Source organism: Scyliorhinus torazame, chromosome 2, assembly GCF_047496885.1.
Source record: "Scyliorhinus torazame isolate Kashiwa2021f chromosome 2, sScyTor2.1, whole genome shotgun sequence".
NCBI classification, from domain to species: domain Eukaryota; kingdom Metazoa; phylum Chordata; class Chondrichthyes; order Carcharhiniformes; family Scyliorhinidae; genus Scyliorhinus; species Scyliorhinus torazame.
In genome coordinates, this window is record NC_092708.1 from 67,766,072 (window position 1) to 67,790,439 (window position 24,368).

At 48.7% G+C, this 24,368-nt stretch overlaps 1 protein-coding gene across 2 annotated transcripts in view; it reads right to left on the reverse strand.

The window, feature by feature from the left end:
- thsd7ba (thrombospondin, type I, domain containing 7Ba) overlaps window positions 1–24,368 on the reverse strand; it is a 1,603,431-nt gene that overhangs the window by 153,947 nt on the left and 1,425,116 nt on the right. The gene's annotated exons all lie outside the window — the stretch shown is intronic.

Genomic DNA, 24,368 nt, shown 5'->3' on the forward strand with positions numbered 1-24,368 from the left:
CTAGGTTACAGAAATGGGTTGAATTGTTTAACCACAAGCCTAGGAACCAGAAAATGCCACAGATATAAATTTACTTGACACACAAAACAGCGATACAGCATTATGAAGCAGTCATAAAAATAGTTTTACTTAGCCAAATACAGTACCTTCTGTGCTTCTGCTCTCAAAAGTTTGCGCTAAAGTGATGCTGATGCTGTTAAGGGAATGCTTGGGCCTGCCATATAAACCTCCAAATAACTAGCGATTCCGAACAATTATTTCCGTACTGGAGAGGCTACAGTGTGTTATCACTCAGGTTAGTTTAATGCAATAGTATAAAAGCATAATGGAAATCAATAGCTCCCTCTTTACAGAACAAGATGAAGACATGGAAGGATGCCTAATCTATAGTTGTTGACAGTGCTGAAAGATGTACATCTGATAAAACTATTGGAAACAGATGGCGAAAGAAATTCTCAAAGGTCAGAGCCACTTTAGCGGGTCAATGGGAAATCTAGAATGTATGCAGGGTACTTTCAATCTACAGGCTGGCACAGATTTGAACGATTTGTCATCATTTATAATAATATTCTCTCAGCACAGAAATTTTCCGAATTTTGTAACAGCCGCGCTTTAAGAAAATAGTGGGCACTTACAGAAAGAATTCACCCCTCAAAATTTCACCCCCTGAAACAAAGAGAAAATACTGCCACAAAAGCTGGGTGAGGAGAGTATGCCAATCCGGCATACCAGCTCCAGCCATGGTCAGGATCATCCAGTCACACTGAAAGTCAATGGGGCTATTGTCTGGGCCTCCAATCACCCACAGCAATTCCCACCACGATGAGGTTGGAACGTCCCGGCCATAGTTCTTTTATTCCACTGATGTTTTGTTGCTCATTTCGCAATTCATTTATTTTCTCTCCCCAATAGAATTAGTGCCAATTCACTGTCTTATCCTTGGATATATTGACTGTCCCAGGCTTTGGCTGCGAACATATCAGTTGTGGCTCAGTTACTAAAACACAGCACTGCCTCTGGATCAGAGGTTTAGGGCATAAGCCAATGGCCACGCTGAGCTTGAAGATCAGCGCGCCGTGGTGCAGCATGGCCGATGGAAGCTGGGAGACCCCACTCCCAGGATCTACCCGGCTCACCACACCATGTGAGATCCAACGTGATCTCGAGGGATGTTGCGATGTAAATCCTGTCCATTGTGGGCGAGATCACTTTTTGGTAAATCTGGTTATTAGAACGAGACACTTAGCCTCACTCTGAGGTGCAGATTCCCGAGCTGTTCAGCACTGGTACCCACAAATGGGGACTAGATGAAACATCACTCATGGGGTTTCCCAGGGATTGGAGCCCCCCAGCTGCATGCCCTTTGGGCAGGTTGGTGCTCTCGCACTGCTGGTGCCACCTGGCAGTGCCAGCCTGGTACTGCCCGATGACTTGGGGCGGTGCCAGGTTTGCACTGCCAAGGTGCCAAGCTGGATTTTTGCATGTGCGTGTGATCGGGCCGGGGTGCCCTGGTGTGGATGTTGGGAGAGGCGGGTGACCCTATCATTGTGTGTTCGGGCTGGGGTGGGGGGGTCGCTTCGGGGGCCTCAGAGATTGGGACGCCATTTTTAAATGGCGCTCCAATCTCTCGCCATACTGGGTTATGGGTTTATGCGCAGCACTGGCTGCCGTTCCCCACTGAGGTCCCTTAAACAATGTAAGTCGCCTTGTGTAGCCATGTGTTTCTTGGCGCTCTGAGTACTGGGAAACATGCGGCTAAACACGCTCACTATGGGACTTTATTCCCAATTAGTTAATAATTATCGTTATTAGTGTCACAAGTAGGCTTACACTGCAATGAAGTTGCTGTGAAAATCCCCTAGTCGCCATATTCCGGCAGCTGTTCGGGTACACTGAGGGAGAATTTCGAATGTCCAATTCACCTAACAAGCACATATTTAAGACTTGTGGGACGAAACCGGAGCACCCAGAGGAAACCTCGGGAGCAGGTGCAGACGTTTCAGTCAGTGACCCAAACTGGGAATTGAACCCGAGTCCCTGGTGCTGTGAAGCAACTGTGCTAACCACTGTGCTAAGGCCCAGTCATAGAGCTGCTAGCCTCCAGTTCAGGTAAGATGTTTAACCGAAGCCTCAGTTTCCCTTCGAGGTGAATCTAAAAATCCTCATGACTATTGCAGAGGAGTAGAGCTATGTCTGGGTGTCTGAACTAATCCTCCATTTCGCCGGTAGCACACTCACGCCCACGGATTTCTCGACTCTATTGGCCGGCTGCCGGGACACAGAATCCTGCCGCGTCAGAAAAAAGGTGCGGCAGGAAAGAGAATCCCGCCCTACGTGTTGACTCTGGGAAATTGATGGACTTCCAGGACAGCAAAATTGGCATCGGTCCTGGAGCAATTCCGCACCCATTAATGGCTAGCATCAGCGCCACATGGAACACGAGCGGTGTTAATGAAAAATGGTGTCGGATTCGTCTGGATCGGGATTGGCACTCAAGAGGCTGACAAGCTGCAGCCGCATATTAACACGCCACACCCCACACATACACTCATCCCAGCAAACAAGATGGCACTGGTTGCGCTGGAGTGTGCCCATCCCATTGATAGCTCGGCTAGGGCTAGAGGCTACCTCGCGGGTTCACCTTGTGGTGCCCTATGAACCATGGCATTTCGTTCACAGTGGGCAGTCAGCGGCATGCGCAGCTTCATGGCTGCCTTGCAGGCTGTGGCATTGGTGTTCCTTGCTCATCCACTCCAACCCCATGGCCTACTTCCTGACCGCTCCTTCCTACTCCCCACAGGTCCCTGGCAGATGGCCCTCGGCCAGTGGCAGAACTGTCAGCAAATTATGGCAATGTTGGACCCTTTTTGTACCCCCTCTCACTCCGTCAGCAGCCACGACGCCTGTTTCCCGGTTTTTAAAACCACAAGTGAAACTTGCCGTCGGTATTTCCTCCTGGCGGATGTGGAGCATCGCAAAGGCCCCGGAGAATTTGGGGTCAGCCCACTAATGATATGCCAACAGCGTTTACTTGTAAGTGCAGAGTAGAACTCATTGATGCCACTGTCGAGACACCTGCCTGGTACGGCAGCTGCTTGGTCCAAGACAATAAGATACCACAGAGTCGTGAATACAGCCCAGTCCATCACGCGAACCTGCCTCCCATCCATTGACTCTATCTACACCTCCCGCTTCCTGTCGAAAGCGGGCAGCAAATTAATGACATCTCCCATCCGGGTTATTCTCATCCAACTTTTACCATCAGACAGGAGATACAAAAGTCTGAGAACACGCACTAACAGATTCAGAAAGAGCTTCTTCCCTGCTGTTTGAACAGATTACTGGATGACTCTTTTATGGACTGATGTGATCTCTTCCCACAGGGGCTGGTTTAGCACAGGGCTAAATTGCTGGCTTTGAAAGCAGACCAAGGCAGGCCAGCAGCTCGGTTCAATTCCCGTACCAGCCTCCCCGAACAGGCGCCGGAATGTGGCGACTAGGGGCTTTTCTCAGTAAATTCATTTGAAGCCTACTTGTGGCAATAAGCGATTTTCATTTCATTTCATTTTCATCTTTTGTACTGAGTAGTACTGCACTCCGTACACTCACTCGTTGCCTGTACTTACGTATTTACATTGCGTATTTATGTATGTGTTATGTTTTTTTTATGAATGGAATGGTCTGTCTGGACTGTACGGAGAACAATACTTTTCACTGAACCTAGGTACAGGTCACAATAAAACAAATCCAAAATCCGTAGCATGGCATTCTGTCGGATGCCCGGCGCCGGCCATTATTCTCACCTCCCGTGCCATTCTCTGGCCAATCGAGTTTCCCGATTCCGGCATCGGCTGGCGGAGAATCCAGCTGATGCTTGATCAATAACTCCTGAAGCGAGATTGGACACAATTGAAGGCTTTATTGTACCAGATGTTCCCCCCCAGCAGCGCAGGTACAGAATGCAGCTGCTGGGAGACACAGGCTCTTATACTCTGCCTTACTGGGCGGAACCAGCAGGCAGGCTTCACCAATGAAATAGCAGTCTCAGGTACCTCCCACAACAATGGTCTTACAGCATTATTCAGGGTACCGTAATACCCCTAATACCGACTACCACATTCACCCCCTGTTAAAAAAAAAGATTCCGACGGGGGTGGTGGTCTCGCGTTATACAGTGGTAGAGGTATAGGCTATGGTGGTGCCCGGTATACATTAGCACAGTGTTTTGCCTCGTTACATGTCGCAACTATTTACAGGAATTATTTACAGTCAGAATGAAGCAATTAGTCGATCGGGGGCCCTGGTCGTCCTCTGCGATCGTCCTAGCTTCAGCGGTGATGCAGGCGCCAGCTCGGGCATCCGTGGCTCCGGCAGCATGGCTTAGGCTTCTTAAGCAGCTTCATCACCCCTAGATGGGTCCAGTAGAAGGACCGATCCACCTGGGAAGGGGGCGGCTGTGGGGTGCGCCGGTGGGAGGGAGGATGGGGTCGGTGGTGGAGATGTGGGTGGGGATCCAGCAGGGGCCAGGTTCAGTAGGGAGACTGTATCATAGAATTTACAGTGCAGAAGGAGGCCATTCGGCCCATCGAGTCTGCATCGGCTCTTAGAAAGAGCACCCTACCCAAGGTCAACACCGCCACCCTCTCCCCATAACCCAGTAACCCCACCCAACACTAAGGGCAATTTTGGACACTAAGGGCAATTTATCATGTCCAATCCACCTAACCTGCACATCTTTGGACTGTGGGAGGAAACCAGAGTACCCGGAGGAAACCCACGCACACACGGGGAGGATGATGAGACTCCGCACAGACAGTGACCCAAGCTGGAATCGAACCTGGGACCCTGGAGCTGTGAAGCAATTGTGCTATCCACAATCTACCGTGCTGCCCCTATCGGCCGTTGGGGTACGCCACGTAGGCACATTGAGGGTTAGCGTGAAGGAGGTGGACCCTCTCGACCAATGGGTCCGACGTGTGCGCCCGCACGTGTTTGCGGAGCAGGATGGGTCCAGGAGCTGCCAGCCAGGTTGGGAGCGAGGTCCCGGAGGAGGACTTCCTAAGGAAGACAAGGAGACGTTCGTGAGGGGTTTGGTTGGTCGTGGTACACAGCAGTGATCTGATGGAGTGGAGAGCATCCGGGAGGACCTCCTGCCAGCGGGAGACTGGGAGATTCCTGGACCATAGGGCCAGTAGGACGGTCTTCCAGACCGTTCCATTCTCCCTCTCCACCTGCCCGTTTCTCCGGGGGTTGTAACTGGTCATCCTGCTCGATGCAATGCCCTTGCTGAGCAGGAATTGACGCAGTTCGTCGCTCATGAAGGAGGACCCCCTATCGCTGTGTATGTAGGCGGGGAAACCAAACAGTGTGAAGATACTGGAGGGCTTTTATGATGGTGGCTGCGGTCATGTCGGGGCAGGGGATGGCGAATGGGAACAGGGAGTACTCGTCAATCACGTTGAGGAAGTACATGTTGCGGTCGGTGGAAGGGTGGGGCCCTTTAAAGTTCATACTGAGGCGTTCAAAGGGACGGGAAGCCTTTAACAGGTGCGCTTTCTCTGGCTTGTAGAAGTGCGGCTTGCACTCCGCACAGATTTGGCAATTCCTGGTGGCGGTCCTGACTTCCTCGATGGAGTAGGTCTTAATGAAATGGAAGAGTCGAGTGACCCCCGGGTAGCAAAGGTCCTCCTGGAGGGCCCAGAGGCGGTCCACCTGTGCGTGATAGGGCATTGGGAGGCTCGTTTAGCTTCCCGGGACGATACAAGATCTCATAGTTGTAGGTGGAGAGCTCGATCCTCCACCGTAAGATCTTATCGTTCTTTATCTTGCCCCGCTGTGCATTATTGAACATGAAAGCAACTGACCGTTGGTCAATGAGGAGAGTGAATCTCCTGCCGGCCGGGTAATGCCTCCAGTGCCGCACAGCTTCCACTATGGCCTCCTTTTCAACTGAGTAATGGCGGATTTCTGAAGCATGGAGGGTGCGTGAGAAGAAGGCCACGGGACTGCCCGCTTGGTTGAGGGTGGCCGCCAGAGATACGTCGGATTCGGCGCTCTGGACTTGGAATGGGAGGGTTTCATCGATGGCGCGCATCGTGGCCTTTGCGATGTCCGCTTTGATGCGGCTGAAGGCCTGGTGAGCCTCTGTCGACAGGGGAAAAACTGTGGATTAAATTAGTGGGCGGGCCTTGTCTGCATTGTTGGGGACCCACTGGCCATAATACGAAAAAAATCTCAGGCAGCGTTTCAGGGCCTTGGAGCAGTGGGGGAGGGGGAACTCCATGAGGGGGCGCATGCGTTCGGGATCTGGGCCTATTACTCCATCATGCACTATGTAGCCGAGGATGGCTAGACGGTCGGTGATGAACACGCATTTGTCCTTGTTATATGTTAGATTAAGAATTTTTGCGGTGTGCAGAAATTTTCGGAGGTTGGTGTCGTGGTCCTGCTGGTCGTGGCTGCAGATGGTGACATTAACGAAGTACGGAAACGTGGCCCGCAAACCGGACCGGTCAATCATTCAGTCCATCTCCCGTTGGAAGACCGAGACTCCATTTGTGACACCGAAGGGAACCCTTAGGAAGTGGTAGAGCCGCCCATCTGCTTCGAATGCAGTGTATTTGCGGTCGCTAGGGCGGATGGGGAGCTGGTGGTAGGCGGACTTTAGATCCACTGTAGAAAAGACCTTGTATTGTGCAATCTGATTGACCAGATCAGATATGCGGGGGAGAGGGTACGCATCGAGCTGCGTATACCTGTTGATGGTCTGACTATAATCGATGACCATCCTATGCTTCTCCCCGGTCTTTACAACCATTACATGAGCTCTCCAGGGACTGTTGCTAGCCTCAATAATACCTTCCTTCTGTAACCGCTGGACTTCCGACCTGTACCGTCTGCTCCTGGTGGCGATGGGTTTGCAATCCGGGGTGAATTTCGCAAACAGGGAAGGCGGATCAACTTTGAGGGTCGCGAGGCTGCAGACAGTGAGGGGCGATATAGGGCCGGCGAATTTAAAAGTTAAACTCTGGAGGTTACATTGGAAATCTAACCCTAGGAGCGTGGCAGCGCAGAGGTGAGGAAGGACGTAGAGCCGGTAATTTTTAAACTCCCTTCCCTGGACCGTGAGGTTCGCTGGGCAGAACCCGTTGATCTCTACCGAGTGAGACCCGGAGGCCAGGGAGATTTTTTGGTTGACTGGGTGAATGGGATGAGAACAGCGCTTTACCGTATTGGGGCGTATGAAGCTCTCTGTGCTCCCGGAGTCAATCAGGCAAGATGTTTGATGCCCGTTGATGAGCACGGTCGTGGTCGCAGTCAAGAGTGTTCGGGGCCAAGACTGGTCCAGGGTCACCGAGGCAAGTCGTGGCAAAATTTGGATGTTTTCCTCGGGCGGTGTGTGATCTTCTGAGTCGGGGTCCTGAGAGTCCAGCCAAGATGGCGGCGCCCACTGGTCGCACATGGCTGGAGGTGTACAAGATGGTGGCGCCCCGTGGCCGCATGTGGCTCGTGGAGAGAGTTGTTGTGGTCCCGGTTCGCCCCCGGAGACCGCGGCAACTGCCCGGGCCTGGCATACTGCCTGAAATGGCACTTTTTGCTGCACCCTTTGCAGATGGATGAGCGGGCCGGGCAGCGCTGCCGCCGGGTGTGCTTGGCTTGCCTGCAAAAATAGCAGCGGGGTCCCCCGGGGTTGCCTGGCAGTCTCGCAGCACAAGCTTGTGGGGGGATGCATCAGAGTCGGCCACGGGGCGGTTCACGCTACCCAAGGGGCCGCCTCGTGGTAAGGGACGTAAGCGCGGGCATTTTGGGAAGCCACATCCAGGGAGCTAGAAAGGGCCCATGCCTCCTTGAGGCCTAGTGTCTCTTTTTCCAGCAATCGTTGGCGGATTTGGGAGGACAGCATACCTGCAATGAATGCGTCCCGGATCAGAAGTTCTGTGTGGTCGCTGGCCGAAACTTGCGGGCAGTCACAGTTCCTCCCTAATACCAGGAGCGCACGGTAGAACTCCTCCAGCGATTCCCTGGGGATTTGTCGCCTCATCACTAGCAGATGTTGGGCGTAGACATGGTTTACAGGACAAATGATAGTATTCTTTCAGCAGGGCCATTGCAGCCTCGAAATCGTCCGCATCCTCGATGAGGGCGTAGATCTCTGGGCTCACACTCGAGTGGAGAACTTGCAGCTTCTGGTCCTCCGTAGGTTCAGTTTAGGCCGTCCTGAGGTACCCTTTGAAGCACGCCAGCCAGTGTTTAAAGGTTGCCGCTGAGTTTGCCGTGTGGGGGCTGAGTTGCAGACACTCCGGTTTGATTCGGAGCTCCATTCTTTAAAATCTAGTACAATAAATTGATCCTCGATCAATAACTCCTGAAGCGAGATTGGAGACAATTGAAGGCTTTACCGTACTAGATGTTTCCCCCAGCAGCGCAGGTACAGAATGCAGCTGCTGGGGATACACAGGCTCTTATACTCCGCCTTACTGGGTGGAACCAGCAGGCAGGCTTCACCAATGAAATAGCACTCTCAGGTACCGCCCACACCAATGGTCTTACAGCATTATTCAGGGTACCGTAATACCCCTAATACCGACTACCACACCAGCCCAAGGTTTTTATTTATTCTTTCGAATCATTAACCTGTGAAGTAATCTAAAGTGGAATTGATTCATGTTCTCGAACTAACTGCTCCCCTAGCCAAGCTGTTCCAATATAACAACAATACTGGCATCTACCTGACGATGTGGAACTGTTGCCCAGGTGTTTCCTGTTCACGAAAATCAAGGCAACATCTATCCGGCCAATTACCACCCCGTGTACTCTTGAACATCAGGAAGAAAGTGGAACGTGTCATCCACAGTGTGGTCAAGAAGCATTTACCATCAATAATCCTGTTCACCAGTGCTTAGTTCGGGTTCTGCCAAGCCTACTCGGCTCCTGACCTGATTCCAGCCTTGGCCCACACATAAACAAAAGACCCATACCCAGGAGGTGAAGTGAGAGTGACTACCCTTGAAATCAAGGCAGCATTTGAATGAATGTGGCATCAAGGGGTCTAGCTAAACTGGAGTCAATGGGAATCAGAGGGAAAACCCTCCAGTGGCTGAGGCCATACGTAGCACAAAGGAAGATGGCTGTGGTTGTTGGCAGTCAATTATTTCAGCACCAGGACATCGCTGCAGGAGATCCTCAGGATAACATCCAATGCCCAACCATCTTCAGCTGCCTCATTAATAACATCCCTTCCATCATAAGGTCAGAAGTGGGAATGTTTGCTGATGACTGACAATGTACAGTACCATTCACGGCTTCTCAGATTGATGAGAAGTTGAACTGGATGAGTCAAATAAATACTGTGGCTACAAGAGCAGGTCAGGAGCTGGAAATCTTCTGGAGAATAACTTATCACCTGACACCCTAAAGCCTGCCCACCATTTACAAGACACAAGTCAGGATGATGGAGTACACTCCATTTGCCTGGCTTACTGCATTTCCAATAATATTCAAAAAGTTCAACACCATCCAAGATAAAGCAACCCTGATATTGGCACCTGATCCATGAATACATGGAAGATAGGAGCAGGAGGAGGCCTTTTGGCCCTTCGAGTCTGCTCCACCATTCATCACGATTATGGCTGATCAGCCAATTCAATAGCCTAATCCTGCTTTCTCCCCATAGCCTTTGATCCCAATCTCCCCAAGTGCTATATCTAGCCGCCTCTTGAATATATTCAATGTTTTGTCATCAACTACTTCCTGTGGTAATGAATTCCACAGGCTCACCACTCTTCGGATGAAGAAATGTCTCCTCATCTCTGTCTGAAATGGTTTGCCCTGAACCCTCAGACTGTGACCCCTGGTTCTGGGCACACCCATCATTAGTAACATCTTCCCTGCATCTACCCTGTCTAGTCCTGTTAGAATTTTATAAGTATCTATGAGATCCCTCCCTCATTCTTTTGAACTCCAGTGAGAGCAATTCCGACCTAATCAATCCCTCCTCATATGACAGTCCCGCCATCCCTGGAATCAGTCTGGTAAACCTTCGCTAGACTCCCTCGAGAGCAAGAATATTCTTCCTCAGAGAAGAAGACCAAAACTGAACACAATACTCCAGGTGTGGCCTCACCAAGGCCCTGTATAATTGCAGCAACACATCCCTGTTTCTATACTCCTTCCTGTTTCTACAGCTCCTTAAACATTCATTTCCTCAACCACTGACGCATAGTGGAAGCATCCATTCACAAAATGCATTTTCGCAACTCGCCAAGTCTCCTTCAACAGCTCCTTTCAAACCCATGACCTCTGCTACCCAGTGTAATGATATGCATAAGCAATTCTGTATGTTAATATGTTAAACCTCCAACCAGCAGGTGGCAGGAGAACTACACCATATGACAGTGCAACCTCGGGGAGTCTGAGTGAGGAGGCGTCGTGGATAGTCATGTTTTGTATTAGCTCTCATATTCTAGCTGTCAACAGTTTGCAGTTTGTTAGTAGTATTAGTATTGTTTTCTACCTCCGTTATTGTAATTTAATAAATCTTAACTAGTCACGAACTAGACGTTCTTTTATGCACTGAATCAATCATTGCAATGCACTAGAACGTAACCCAGAAGGTAAATATCAGCAGATGCATGGGAACACCATTACCTGCATGTGGGAATGTCACTACCTCAATATCCACTCCAAGCTACACATCATGCTGACTTAGAACCATTTCACTGTTTCCAGTCTATGGGTTAAAACCCTGAAACACCATCCCCAACAGCATGGCGCTCCATCGAAACCACATGGAGTGAAGCAGTTCAAGAAGCTGGCTCATCACTACCTTCTCAATGGTAACACTGGCCTTGTCAGCGATGGTCACCTTCCCAAAAATATTTTTTTTAATGTTCAAAAATATTTTGCCCAGGAGATACATGTGATGAGGTGGGGAAGCATTTCAGTGACCCCCAGTCAACTGACAATGCAGCAGATATGGGTGGGCAATGAAAGAATCTTCTGGTCAAAGAGGAAGGCCCTTAATCTCGGCCACAACTGCCCTGTCCAACTCCATTGCATTAACATAAGACTTATTGAGACCACATAGGGGCTGGGGTGGCACAGTGATTAGCACTGCTGCCTTACAGCACTGTGGACCCGGGTTTGCTCTCGGCCACTATCCATCTGGAGTTTGTACATTCCCCCTGTGTCTGCATGGGTCTCAATCCCACAACACAAAGATGTGCAGGGTAGATGGATTGGCCACACTAAATTTCCCCTTAATTGCAATTTGTTTTTTTTTAAAAGCACAAAGGTGCTACAAGTGTTTTACAAATTTAAATTTCACTGTAAATATTGCACAATATGTTGGATTTCCATTTTCCTGTGTCCATCAGCATAGAGTCGTAGCGGTTTACAGTTCAGAAAATGCCCATCAGGTCTGCAACGATCAAAAACAACCACATAACTATTCTCAGCCCATTTTCCAGCCCACTTCTCCCATAGCCTTGGCTTTGCAAGTGCACATATAAATACTTTTTATCCTGTGAGCCGGAATAATGGACTGGCACTTCATGGTTGGCATGCATTGATGATAACTGTGAACTTCGAGACATTTCTTTATTGAGCAAGAAAAATGTGTTTTTGGCTTCATTATTTATTGAATGTCCATGTTTGTGCCCAGTGTTGTATTTGCTTCTCTGTAGGACCTGGCTGAACTTGTGGACTCAGCTGAGCCTCTCTTCGATGTATTGTGAATGTTATTGCCCAAGAGATAGTGAAAATGTTATAGTGAACTCAAAGCCCTGCAAGGACTCTGCATCCTTGCACTCTGAGATGGACCCACATGTCGGCAGTATTGACACCATTTAGGCCCCTCATTTTCTTACCTTGACTGACTGTCCCCATCACCCCTCCATGACATCCAGAAGGCCCTTCTCTCTTCTACTCCTCCATGTGCCGACTCCATTCCCCAACACCCCTCCTCCAACCGCATTCAGTACTACCCACCATTACCAGTCTTGAGCCTCCATGCTAACTGCCAGTCTACTGCAGTCATATGCTGCAGAGGTCAACGAGGAAAACAACTGACCTCTGACACAACTGCACAAAGCCAGCTGTTGCATGCCATGTTCAGGATAATGTGAACTGGTTGCCACAAAATTCTCATGCATCAGAGACGTGAAGTTGGATTCTCCATTCCTAAGACTAAGTGTTGACGCCGGGACAGGATTAGTGAACTTCTACGACAGCAAAACTGGTGCCGCACCTGAACCAATTCAATGACCGTTTAGGGGTTAAGCAAGGGCCCCACGTGGAACACGGTCGATTCCAATGAGAAATGGTGCCAGATTCACCGGGTTCGGGATTGACACTCGGGAAGCTGACAAGCTGCAGCTGCATATACACACTTCACTCCCCACACACACTCCTCCCAGCCAACAAGGTGGCAGCAAGTCATGAGGCACCAGGATTTACCAAGATGGAACTGAAGACTCTGCTGGACACTGTGGAGGAGTAGTGGCCAACCCTGTACCCCGGAGTGGGAAGGAGGTTGCCAGCTGCTGCCGTTCGCGAGGCCGGGGCGCAGGTGGCAGAGGTTGTCAGTGCCCTGGGCAACACTGTCAGGACTGGCCAGCAGTGCCGAAAGAAACGACACGACCGCCTCAGGGCAACCAGGGCGAATAGGCAGCACCATGCCCCGAGCCCCCACCCCCCCTCCCCAGCAGGGAGGCTGAACCCTCACTCTGTACCACATGCTGGCACCTATACTGGCATGCAATGCAGGGTGCCATGGTCACCAAACCGAACAGCTACACACCCCCTGGCTGTCTAACACTGTGTTTTTTGTGTGCCCCCCCCCGCCCACCCCACACCAGAAGAAGGCCGCGCATAGCCACTGAGAGAGGGAGAAGACTGGAGGGGAACTGCCGAACCTGCGGCCCCTCACCTCAGCAGAACAGTGGGCACTGGACATCGCCGGAGGGCCCGAGGAAAGGGTAGTTGCCAGTGCTTAGGTTGGCATCGGGCGAGGAAGAGACACCACTGAATTGTGGTTCCCCATGGCAAGTGTTACCCCACCCCCCATCACTCCCCACCATCACCCACCCCTCCCCCCACACACCCACAACGACCCCCACACTTCCTCTCGCCCACCACCACAACCATCTCCCCTCCCCTCCCTGCACCCAGCCCACGATGCAATCATGCATCATGTCTTGTGTCTTGCAGGAGCTGCCGATGATGACATGAGCCCTTCTGCTGTCCCCCGCCCCCAACCCCAGCCACAACCAGAATCCCGTGGCGATGGAGATGAGACCAACACAGACAGGAGCTCTCAGCCCGTATCCCAAGACACCACGGATACTGAGCCCAGGGAAGACACTGACCTCCCATCACTGCTGTCTCCAACAGCCTCCACCATCCCGCAGACACTCACCTCGGTTGGGCACTTTAGTGAAGAGGTTCCTGGGGCACTATCTGATGTGCACCACACACTTGATACGGTGCAGTGTAGGAACTTCCGAGGGGATCAATGGTCGAAGGGTGAGCCGACCCCATGGACAAGCTGCCGTCCAGATGGGTTTTGGCTTCTTGAACAGATGGTCTCATCGATTGTGGAGATGCAGTCACAGAGACAGGGACTACATCAGGGGGTGTCAGTGAGTATCCAGCACCTCCAGGTGCTGTTGGTGGAATTTAACCACATGCAGGAGCAGGGTGGCATCGGCAGTGGAGGCCTTGGGGCAAAGGTTTCGGCCAAGGGTCAACATGTCCAAGGCCTGGGCCAGGCTGTGCAAGCGGTGGCCGAGGCCAGGACAGGGCTGCCCTGTCACAGGCAGCCATGTGCCAGAACCACATGGGCATTGCTGTGCACTCCTGACCGTGACCCATCACAGCGGGACATTGCTAAGAGTGTCGGCGGCATTGCCCTGGCGCTGGCCAATGTACAGACCCAGAGGGAGGTGGTACAGACACAGAGGGAGGTGGCCCAGTTCCAGAGGGAAATGGCGCAATCATGCATGATATGAATTACGTGCATCTCATGGTCATATACCAGCTGCACGTTCGTCGAGTGGATGAATGGTTTGTGAAGATAGGGCAACATTATCAGCCCCTAGACCTGGAGCTTCTTGGCTATGATGGCGAACCCTGCTGCCCAGGCATCCTGGTGGGCTCGGTCCATATTGAAATGGATGTATTGTGCTGACTGGGCATGTAGGGCATCCTTGATGGCATGGATGCACCTGTACACCGAGCTCTGTGAGATTCCGGACAGGACCCCACTGGAAGGATCATGTGGCGTAAAAATTCAGGACGACTGTCAACTTGATGGACACCGGGAGTAGGCGTCCACATTTATTCCCCTGCGGTGCCTGGTGCGCCATGATCTGGCGCTGCCGGTACATAGGAGGCTTCATGCAGTGCCTCCTTTGCAAGGGATGTTATCAATTAAGCTACTTGAATTCCAATATCCATTGTCTGCAGAAGGTGAAAGGCAGACATGTTAGCATGGTGCATATCACGTGCCCAACCAAGTCCAACGGTCTACATGGTTGCCCTAGTTGGCAGTACGAACCCTGCACCCGCATGTCCCCCTCGCTCCCTCGCCCCCCCAATTCCACACCCGTGGCCCTATCAGTGCCTGGCTCTGTGAGGGCCGCTGGCCCTGTCACCCGTCCCTGCTGACAGGGGTACCATCAGCTGGCACTGCCCTTGACAACAGTACGCTCCGTGGTCCCCATCCGGCACATTCCCATATGGGCTACTGTGGGTATTCCCCTTGGGTGGGCCACGTGATGCCTTGCCGGTGGGTGGGTGGCCTGTTGGGGGGAGAGGGTTGTTGGTATGGCGGAGGATGGGGTGTGGGGGTGGTAAGGTGAAAGGTGGGGACTGGGGTGCAGAGGATGGTGGGGTGGGGCACCCTTATGGCCAGTATCAGATTGCAGAACCACGGGCTAAGGTAGACGGTCAATGAGATGCGTAACAAGATGGCTGCCCTGCAGGCCGCGGCAATGGCAGTCCCTGCCTGGAGACCCGGGTCCAGTGGGCGACAGCTGGTATATGACCATGAGATGCACATAATTCATATCATGCATGACTGCGCCATTTCCCTCTGGAACTGGGCCACCTCCCTCTGCATCTGTACCATCTCCCTCTGGGTCTGTGCCACACAGCCCATCCCCTGGTCACCCCTCATCACTGCGGAGGCGGAGGATTGCAGAGGCCCCGGAGAATATCGAGTCAGGCCCGCTAATGATATGCAAACGGCATTTATTGTACATGCGGAGTGGAATGCATTGATTTAAAAAATGTAAAAAAATTTAGAGTACCCAATTAATTTTTTCCAATTAGGCGGCAATTTATCGTGTTCAATCCACCTACCGTGCACATTTATGGGTTGTGGGGGTGAAACCCACGCAAACACGGGGAGAATGTGCAAACTCCACAGGGACAGTGTGGAATGCATTGATGCTGCTGTCGAGGCGACGGAGAATAGCAATTTGGTGTGAACCAAGATTTCGGCATTAAGAACGATTCTCCGCCCAATTGCGTTTCACGATTCCGGCATTGGCCAACAGAGAATCCTGCCCGTTTTCTTCAAAGATAGCTCATAATTTTAAAAGGTTTTATGCTGACGCGTATTGATATCATGCACGTGTGATACAAATCTGTCCAACGCTGACTTAACGCCTGCATCTCAGCCCACCATCAAGAACATCCTTCCCAGATTTTTAATAACAAACGACAACGTGGGTTTGCTTCAAGGATTGCTTCCTCTTTGAGGCAGTGTGTCCAATATGTCTTCATAAAGCGAGTAGTATGTTTCATCTCAGTACCAGTCCACTGATAGGTGTGTGGGAGCTCACTGGCTGCTTTCATATCAAAGATTTTCTGAAGATTGAGGTTTCCCTTGGAGCAGTTGAATCTTAAAATGGACAATTTGCAGCATTGACCACTCCCACAGCAAGGTGAGCTTTCTGGCAATCCATGGGATTGGCACAAGGATCCAGCTGTGATGTGACAGTGAGAAACAGCAATATCATAGGAACTTAGGAACAGAACTAGATCATTCAACCCACCATCAAAAACTCCACCATTTAATGAACTTATGATTAATTTGTGACCTTTGCCTCATGTCGCTTAATACTGTTGGTTAACAAAACTCTCCTATTTTCAAATTTAAAATCTAGAATTGATCTTGCTGTCGACAGAATTGAGTTCTAAACTTCTACCATTCTTTGTGTGTAGCGCTTCTTCCTAATTTCTCGCTGTTGTGTATTGATGTTTGTTCCTAGTTGGAACAAATCATAGATCATAGAATTTACAGTGCAGAAGGAGGCCATTTGGCCCATCGAGTCTGCACAGGCCCTTACAAAGAGCACCCTACTCAAGCCCACGTATCTACCCTAACCCCGTAACCCCCACTTAACCTTTTTGGACACTAAGGGCAATTTAGCATGGCCAATCCACCTAACCTGCGCATCTCTGGACTGTGGGAGGAAACTGGCGCAGCCGGAGGAAACCCACACAGACACGGGGAGAACATGCAAACTCTGCACAGACAGTGACCCAGCCGGGAATCGAACCTGGGACCCTGGCCCTGTGAAGCAACTGTGCTAACCACTATGCTACCGTGCTGCATATGGTATCATCGGCACTTTAGATAGGCTAACACTCAGTCTGGTCTAGCAGCCTGTCAGAAAACACCTTTTCAATAAAGCTCTTGTTTGTTTGTACCTTTGCAAGCCTATCCTTTAAAAAAACACAAAAAAACGGCGATGAGAAGGTCGAACCATTGGCGGACTGCCAGAGAAAAGAAAATATCGAAATATTGGTGATCCATGTGCAGCCATCCATAGATGGATTAAGAAGGTAAAAACATTACCACACCAAGGCTGGAGGGGTGCCGAATAATAGTAGCAGCCAGCGAAGAAACCAAAATTTAAACACAGATTTCAGAGAAAACAGCATCAAAAGAAACTTGCCATGTGCTCTGCCTGGAAATTTCTGGACAGTGCTCCCTCTATTTTGAGTAGCAAGTAAAGTAGCAAATACCCTGAAACAATAGTTTAGAGTGAGCAAGGTTTTGCAACACCCCTTACAAAACTCAGAAAGGAACAGGCTGAGCTCAAGGTTATCTTGTTTGAAAGGGGGAAAAAGCAAGGTTGTGCTATAAAACCTTTGTGGCACATTTACGTTTATGCACGCCTTCCCATAGTAAAATGGTGGGAGTTTCCTGCTGGAGATTGCAAAGGCATAAATAAAAGGTCTCAGTGCGTATTCTAACTGCCATCATTTTATCCCCAATCCTTCAAAGGTTCCAGTATGCTTTGAAACATCAGATGCATACAAAGCTTTAATTTCACACTTACCAGCAACTTGTACACATTTTAACATAGCCTGAAGCAGCGGAAAACATCAGAAACTATTCCCAGAAATGATTAACATTGCTGTAGGAATTAATTAATAGATGGCAGATCAACATTGTTACAATGAAAGGTACTTGTGGATTGGAAACAGCCTCTCTCCAGTGTAATCACTCACTACGTTCCCACAAAGAACTAAGAACTAAAATTAATTAGTTTTGTTTGGAAAGTAGACACCAATTAGCACTCATGGAATATTATATAATGTTGTCAATGCACCTGGTTCAGTCTCTGATGAAATTTGTCACAGTTTCAATCTTCAATCCAAGTGATTCTATTTTATCAAACAGAAATTCAGAGAATAATGAAATGTGCCCCAGCTCCATGTTATCTATTATTCCTTTTAGCAGCCTCGTTGGGTTAGATCCACCATTTTCTTTTTAAATCAGATCAGTTTTCTGGAACAAATCTGTGGACAAGTATCAAATTTCTGACATTGAATCACAGCTCTATTTAGCCTTCTTGGACTCAATAAAACCAAAACTATTTTTTCCCTTACTCTCTTGCCATTTCTCAATGAGGCCAATATTCCAAAATATGTTTCCCGAAAACAAAACAAGGATCAGCTTAAAGGAGGCATTTCACCCACGAGGAATAGTAACGGGAAGATGGAAGGACTGGAAACCTGAAATGAAAGCAAAACTGGTGGGAATGCACAGGAGGTTGAGCAGCATTTGGTAGGTTAAGGGTTCTCAGTTGGCCATCATTCATCAGATCCGATATAGCTTCAGAATTTGGTAGAAGAGCATCTTTTTTTCTCCCTAATGCTGAAATAGCCTTTTCGGCTTTGATGATGACATGGAATCCAGCTATTGCTTTACTAATTTATGATTTTGAAGAATGTCGCCATTTGCTCCATCAGGGGATGCTAAATTTATGCTAAATTCTAATCCTCAGGTTGCATCCCACTTTTACTCAGCTCAAAGATTCCTCCTAATGGCACCGCAGCGCAGGTGAGCAAAGTGAGGCACGCACTATGAGCTTAGCACCGAATTCCCAATGACAGAAACAGTTGGCATAGAAACATGTTGTAGCCAGAATTATTAGCATATGTGATTTCACATTGCTTGTCACATTTTGTTGGTGTTAGGTCTACAACAGTGTGAATTGCCCCTCGGTGGCTGTTCCTTCTAGTGATACAAGAAAGATAATTGCAATTGTGGGGACAATACTTTTCAAATATAATGGTTGTACCTCAGGTTCTATTGTGATTTTTAAACTATTTTACTGGTGTATCACTTCATTTTTGCGTGGGAAATATACTTTCCAAAGGAGCAATAGTCTCATGGTTACCAGGAGTCCCAAACGATACACCGCTACAGGGAAATGTGCACCTAAAATACATTGCTGTTCAGTTTCTTGGCTGGAAGAGTCCATGATTTCTAATATAAGCCTGTTACAATTCACTGGCATCAATATCTAACGCATGCAGTTTGGTGTCTGGAAAAGTTCATAGTTCTGAAGAAGTATCATATTGGACTTGGCAGATTATCTGTTTCTCCCGCCACAGATGCTGCCAGACCTGCTAGATTTTTTCCAGCATGTTCTGCTTTTATTACACACGACATGATGACATTTTATAAGGGACATCTTTAAAGTGCCCCGAAAAAGGATCCAAAATATTCCTTCAAACTGCAACTGCTTTGCGTACCTGTCCAGGACAAGCTGAGGAACATTGAAAGTTGATGTTATAGCTTGTATAACTTGAAAGGACTGAGATCAATAGATTTTTTGTTCGATAGGGATATGGAATAAAGGCAGAAGAATTAAGTTGAAGTGCGCATTAGTCATGTCCCAATTGAGTGGTAGAGCAAGCCTGAGGGGCTGAATGACTGACTCTTGTTCCTGATGCTTGTGTGGTCCCCAAAATGTATTTCATTACAATGTAGATTGATCTGAGCACTTTGTTGTATTTATTTTTATGAAGTGCTCATAAATATGTTTGGACGCACTCAGCGTTTAAAGGCTATAAGCTTTAAACAAAGTGAGGTGACATCAAAACAGCATTTCACCGAGTATGGTATCAAGGTACCATTGCAAAAATGGAGTGAGTGGGGATCAGAGAAAAACTCTCCACTGGTTTGAGTCATAACAAGCATAAAGGAAGACGATAGTGATTCTTGGGGGTCAACCATCTCAGTTGCAGGACATCACTGCAGAAGTTCTTCAGGATAGGCCCAAAAATATTTAACTGCTTCATCAATGTTATGACCCCCACTGGAATGACCCTATTAATCTCCCTATGAGGCTCGTGGAGTATGAGGGGTAGAGGCCCATCAGCAGGCTTGTTAATTCCACATGATAAAACCAGGCCCAGGTAGGACCAGAGTTCCAGGATAGTCCCGGCTGGGACTTGGACTGTTGCTTGTATATACTTTTCCTGAACCAGAGGTTGGAAATAAACCTTTTAAGATTCTCCTTTCCGGACTCCTCCTTGACTACCATATTGGCGATGAGGATAAAGTGGAACCGCAGAAGACGTTGCTAGCCGTTTGGAGTATAGCCACTTCTTTTCATGATGAAATAAAGTTTGTGCAAATTTGAAAATGCCACTCTTTGGAAGGCTTGATGCATTTGATGCAGGGATAGTGGACTAGACCTAGTACGCGGAGCGTATGTGCTTTTTATTAAGGCGAATGCTATCGTTGAGGATGATCATCAGATGGTAATTCTTCTAAATGCCTGTGGGGACCCCACCTTCAACATTCTAAAGAGCATAACATACCCCGCAGCCCCAGACTCCAAGACATTCAAAGAGCTAGTGGAGCTCGTGATAAACCACGATGAACCCAAAGCATCGGTCATTGGGCAGAACTACTGATTTAACACAGCTGTGAGAACCCCAGGCTCATCCGTTACCAAATCTCTGGTGCGATTGTGCTAACTGGCAGAGTATTGTGACTATGGGTCATCCCTACCCGAAATGCGACTGGACCGCTTTGTATGCAGGGTAAATAACATGGAGACCCAGTGGGAATTGCTGACCCAGCCACTGTTCGACACAAAAAAGGCCGATGAGCTCTCCCTTGCACAGGGCAGCACAGAGAAAGGAGTCCAGGAAATCCAGGGGTTTCTCAGGGATGGAGGTGAACAGATTGGAATGCCCCCCATTTGGACGCACTATGCCCACTACGGTGGCCCATTGGGACAAGGCCCGTCAGCCAAGTGCCGATTGTAACCAGGCAGCACATCTCCCCAGAATCGATGGAGGATGATCCACAGTGATGCGGCACTTGTGGCCGGTGAAGCTGCAGGGACAGGAAGCCACAGGTCAGCCAGCAAACCCACAGCCCTACTCGAGGGAGCCGCCAGCCCAGAGCCAGGACCCTCCATCTCCAATAGCCTGCTGACGATAAATGCATGCAATTAAACTGCATTGCCATGCCATGGATTTCCCCCATCTGAATAACTATCCAGGTAAACTGCTACCCATTGGATGGAGCTGGACAGGGGGGCTGTGGTTTCAGTAATAGGGAAACAGACATTCGAGAAAATTAGAATGGTAATTCAATTGCTGGATTTGTGGGGCACTGGGGCAAGACTAACAACCTACATGGGGGAAGCATTAGCAATAGCTGGCAGACTATGTTCCCAGTCCCATATGGACAGCATCCCATTAGGCTACCGTTAATAATAGTGTGGAGCCCTGGACCAAGTCTGCTGGGCTGCGATTGGCTACAGTACCTCTGGCAGAACTGGCAATAGATCTTCCAGATGGATGCCGGAGGACTTTAGGAAGTGTTGGGGGAATACCCAGAGGTCTTTCAGGAGGGCCTGGCTGAATTCTGGGGGCCGTGGCTAAGATACATGTAGACCCTGAGGACCAGCCAAAATACATCCTAAAATCTGACAAAACCGAACACCTATGTGAGGATTTTAAATTGATCGTAAACACAGCCTCTTGACTAATCAGTAACCAATGTCAAGGATAGAAGGCCTTTATACAAAGATAGCTGGGGTTCATTCCTTTTCCAAGCTTGATATGAGTCATGCCGCTTTCCAGTTGGAGCTGTACGTCGATTCCAGATGTTACAATGTTACTTGACCATCAGTACCCACATGGGCCTCTATGAATATAGAAGGCTGCCATTTGGAGTAACATCAACTTGTGCAATTTTCCAAATGCCATGGGGAACATCCTCTGAGGGCTACCACATATGACGGTCTAGATAGACAACGTCCTAGTCACCAGAGCCACAGAAAGGGAGTACCTGAGCAACCTGGAGGAAGTCCTCCACCAATTTTATGAGATTGTCGTCCCCCTCAAGAGGGGAAAGTGCGTTTTCCACACCAAATAAATCATATTCTTGGGGTATTGAGTTGATCGTGATGGCCCACACTTGGTTGAGGAGAACGTGCAAGTGATAAGACAAGCCCCCACTCCGGAACACACAACAGAGTTGCGTTCGTTCTTAGGTCTCGTAAACTACAATGGAAAATTTATTCCTAAGCTGGTGACCACCCTCGCACCGCTACACGCATTGCTGAAGAGATACCAAGAATGGATGTGGAGAGCACCTCAGGAGGAAGCCTTCACCAGGGTAAAATGACAGCTAACATTGTCAGATTTGTTGACCCATTACGACCCTTTCAAGCCCCTTTCGGTGGAATGCGATGCCTTGCCTTACAGCATGAGGGCTGTATTATCCCACTGTATTGAGGACAGATGGGGTAGACCAATAACATATGCATCATGAACTTTGGCCACAGTGGAACGAAATTACGCCCAAATCGAAAAAGAAGGGCTGGCATCGCCTTTGCAGTGAAGACATTTCACCAATATGTATGAGTGTTGATTCACCATTGCGACAGACCACAAGCCATTGCTAGGGCTTTTTAAAGAGGACAAGGTGTTCCCACCAATAGCATCTGCCTGTATACAGTGGTGGGCCTTATTGCTAATGGTGTATGAGTATGCATTGAAGCATCGTCCAGGCACGAGATCCCGAATGCGGATGCGCTGAGCCAGCTCACATTATGAACATGCCCCCATTCCCACCAACGGCTGACGAGGTTGTTCAATGCTGAACTTTATGGGCACATTGCCAGTCATCGCCGCCCAGATACACGACTGGATACAAAAGGACTTGGCATTGGTGAAAATACCCCACGTCATCTTACACGGAGGACAGCAAGCGAAGCTGCCCAAAGAATTGTAGGCCTTTGAAGCCAAGATGCGGGAGCTCAGTGTGGCGTGTAGAGTAAAGGAGACAAAAGTTCTGCTTCTATGAGGGAACAAGCAGTCCGAGATCTGGTCCTGTGTAATGAGACAGGATTGATTAATGATCTTATAATGAGGGATCCTCTCGGAAGGAGCGATCACAATATGGTGGAATTTAAAATACAGATGAAGGGTGAGAAGGTAAAATCAAACACCAGTGTTTTGTGCTTAAACAAAGAAGATTACAATGGGATGAGAGAAGAGCTAGCTAAGGTAGACTGGGATCAAATACTTTATGGTGAAATAGTTGAGGAACAGTGGAGAACCTCCCAAGCGATTTTTCACAGTGCTCAGCAAAGGTTTATACCAACAAAAAGGAAGGACGGTAGAAAGAGGGAAAATCGACCGTGGATATCTAAGGAAATATGCGAGAGTATCAAATTGAAGGAAAAAGCATACAAAGTGTCAAAGAGTAGTGGGAGATTAGAGGACTGGGATGTCTTGAGGGGGCAACAGAAAGCTACTAAAAAAGCTATAAAGAGTAAGATAGATTATGAGAGTAAACTTCCTCAGAATATAAAAACAGATAGTAAAAGTTTCTATAAATATATAAAACAAAAAAGAGTGGCTGAGGTAAATGTTGGTCCTTTAGAGGATGAGAAAGTAGATTTAATAATGGGAGATGAAGAAATGGCTGAGCAACTGAACAGGTTTTTTGGGTCGGTCTTCACAGTGGAAGACACAAATAACATGCCAGTGACTGATGAAAATGAGGCTATGACAGGTGAGGACCTTAAGATGATTGTTATCACTAAGGAGGTAGTGATGGGCAAGCTAATGGGGCTAAAGGTAGACAAGTCTCCTGGCCCTGATGGGATGCATCCCAGAGTGCTAAAAGAGATGGCTAGGGAAATTGCAAATGCACTAGTGATAATTTACCAAAATTCACTAGACTCTGGGGTGGCCCCGGTGGATTGGAAATTAGCAAAGGTGACACCACTGTTTAAAAAAGAAGGTAGGCAGAAAGCGGGTAATTATAGGCCAGTTAGCTTAACTTCGGCAGTAAGGAAGATGCTGGAATCTATCATCAAGGAAGAAATAGCGAGGAATCTGGATGGAAACTGCCCCATTGGGCAGACACAGCATGGGTTCATAAAGGGCAGGTCGTGCCTAACTAATTTAGTGGAATTCTTTGAGGACATTACCAGTGCAGTAGATCATGGGCAGCCAATGGATGTGGTATATCTGGATTTCCAGAAAGCTTTTGACAAGGTGCCACACAAAAGGTTGCTGCGTAAGATAACGATGCATGGCATTAAGGGTAAAGTAGTAGCATGGATAGAGGATTGGTTAATTAATAGAAAGCAAAGAGTGGGGATTAATGGGTGTTTCTCTGGTTGGCAATCAGTAGCTAGTGGTGTCCCTCAGGGATCAGTGTTGAGCAGACAATTGTTCACAATTTACATAGATGATTTGGAGTTGTGGACCAAGTGCAATGTGTCCAAGTTTGCAGACAACACTAAGATGAGTGGTAAAGTAATAAATGCAGAGGATACCGGAAGTCTGCAGAGGGATTTGGATAGGTTAAGTGAATGGGATAGGGTCTGGCAGATGGAATACAATGTTGACAAATGTGTGGTTATCCATTTTGGTAGGTATAACAGCAAAAGGGATTATTATTTAAATGATAAAATATTAAAACATGCTGCTGTGCAGAGAGACCTGGGTGTGTTAGTGCATGAGTCGCAAAAAGTTGGTTCACAGGTGCAACAGGTGATTAAGAAAGCAAATGGAGTTTT